Genomic DNA, 3004 nt, shown 5'->3' with positions numbered 1-3004 from the left:
TACCTTTTATCAGTGATATATGTATTTAATTCGTGATTCATCATAAACTATTTAACGACGAAATTTAGCATACAACATGCATAAACATATATACTCGAGCACTAGTCAGAGATGCACTATTAATATATAAAAGATAAGATACAAATGCTTACGTATCAATATTGTGATTCAATATTGCAGGAAAGTACGTAGACGCAACAGAGATGATAAACACTAGGTTTGACTCACAAGCAATACTCCCGAACAATACCCATAACCTCCATAGCTATAACCCATAATTTCCTTAGCTCTATCCCACTCGAAAAACCCGTTTTGAAATCATTTGGACATAACCTCGTCGTAGTATTTTATGTAAAATACTTATTACTAATATTAATATCATAAGATTAATTATAATAATCTTTAATAATAATAATAATAATAATAATAATAATAATAATAATAATAATAATAACAATAATAATAATAATAATTATATAAATAATAATAATAATTACAGAGGGAGTACGATATAGATGGATGTGTGTATGATCGATTGAATTCATTTGAATTTATAGGACCAGACATGCCCCAGCCTTCCATGCGATCGCATGGTTTTTGGGCATCATGGCCATGCGGCCCAAAAACCATGCGATCGCATGGCCCTTGATTCCAGCTCAGATTCGTTTAACGTTTTGCTTGTCGACATAATATTATATAATATATTTAATTTATATTAATTAATTATATATTATATTATATTATATTTACGTGTATAGTTGACTTGTAATTTTTAGTCCGATGACTCGTACGTCGTCACTCAACTTATGTCCCGTTTCCAGTTTTTCGAACGTCCTTTCGTATACTGAGAAAACTTGCACTTTTCGTTTCATGACTCGTACCTTTGTCATAATATAGTCTTAAATTATCCATAAACTATACCACACGAGATATAACTTATACATTTGAGTGTTTTGGTCAATTACTTCTATAAATCATCGTCTCGTTATCAAAGTATATATAGTTTTAAATCAAAACGTTTTATAACCAAGTTAATATATATATATCCAATATTCATAAACACATTTTAAAATACATATCGCAAGTTATTCATATAATTAATTCTTAACAATTAATATTCTAGCTTATCATACATATTCAAATTACATTATTTAAACAAAAACATATTAACAATCAATTCTATAATATCTAAAAACGGTTTCACACATTTGAAACACAATCAATTGAATATTATGCAGTTTAGTTTTCCACTAACTTTTATCTAACTTTCGCCATCAAACACTTTACCATTTATTCAGAATACCGTTAAAGGAATGATTTCTCAAATCAGCGTGGACCTCACAACAGAGACCCGTAACAATATCATAATCATTAAGAGACCTGATAAATATCTTTTAATTCAATCGTTTGGCATTCTCTTTTAACTCCGTAGTTAAATATATCAATCAGATAATCAAACCAATATGTTTAATGCACTCATTTACTTAACACTTTGTTACGTTTTCAAGTTATAGTGTATATATTGAAATGTCCCGTTCTTATTGATTAAAAACGTTCCATATTAATTGATTTCGTTGCGAGGTTTTGACCTCTATATGAGACATTTTTCAAAGACTGCATTCATTTTTAAAATAAACCATAACCTTTATTTCATAAATAAAGGTTTAAAAAGCTTTACGTAGATTATCAAATAATGATAATCTAAAATATCCTGTTTACACACGACCATTACATAATGGTTTACAATACAAATATGTTACATCGAAATCAGTTTCTTGAATGCAGTTTTTACACAATATCATACAAACATGGACTCCAAATCTTGTCCTTATTTTAGTATGCAACAGCGGAAGCTCTTAATATTCACCTGAGAATAAACATGCTTTAAACGTCAACAAAATGTTGGTGAGTTATAGGTTTAACCTATATATATCAAATCGTAACAATAGACCACAAGATTTCATATTTCAATACACATCCCATACATAGAGATAAAAATCATTCATATGGCGAACACCTGGTAACCGACATTAACAAGATGCATATATAAGAATATCCCCATCATTCCGGGACACCCTTCGGATATGATATAAATTTCGAAGTACTAAAGCATCCGGTACTTTGGATGGGGTTTGTTAGGCCCAATAGATCTATCTTTAGGATTCGCGTCAATTAGGGTGTATGTTCCCTAATTCTTAGATTATCAGACTTAATAAAAAGGGGCATATTCGATTTCGATAATTCAACCTTAGAATGTAGTTTCACGTACTTGTGTCTATTTTGTAAATCATTTATAAAATCTGCATGTATTCTCATCCCAAAAATATTAGATTTTAAAAGTGGGACTATAACTCGCTTTCACAGATTTTTACTTCGTCGAGAAGTAAGACTTGGTCACTGTTGATTCACGAACCTATAACAATATATACATATATATTAAAGTATGTTCAAAATATATTTACAACACTTTTAATATATTTTGATGTTTTAAGTTTATTAAGTCAGCTGTCCTCGTTAGTAACCTACAACTAGTTGTCCACAGTTAGATGTATAGAAATAAATCGATAAATATTATCTTGAATCAATCCACGACCCAGTGTATACGTATCTCAGTATTGATCACAACTCAAACTATATATATTTTGGAATCAACCTCAACCCTGTATAGCTAACTCCAACATTCACATATAGAGTGTCTATGGTTGTTCCGAAATATCTATAGATGTGTCGACATGATAGGTCGAAACATTGTATACATGTCTATGGTATCTCAAGATTACATAATATACAATACAAGTTGATTAAGTTATGGTTGGAATAGATTTGTTACCAATTTTCACGTAGCTAAAATGAGAAAAATTATCCAATCTTGTTTTACCCATAACTTCTTCATTTTAAATCCGTTTTGAGTGAATCAAATTGATATGGTTTCATATTGAACTCTATTTTATGAATCTAAAAGAAAAAGTATAGGTTTATAGTCAGAAAAATAAGTTACAAGTCA

Source organism: Rutidosis leptorrhynchoides, chromosome 4, assembly GCF_046630445.1.
Source record: "Rutidosis leptorrhynchoides isolate AG116_Rl617_1_P2 chromosome 4, CSIRO_AGI_Rlap_v1, whole genome shotgun sequence".
NCBI classification, from domain to species: Eukaryota; Viridiplantae; Streptophyta; class Magnoliopsida; order Asterales; family Asteraceae; genus Rutidosis; species Rutidosis leptorrhynchoides.
This window is presented reverse-complemented; position numbering follows the sequence as displayed.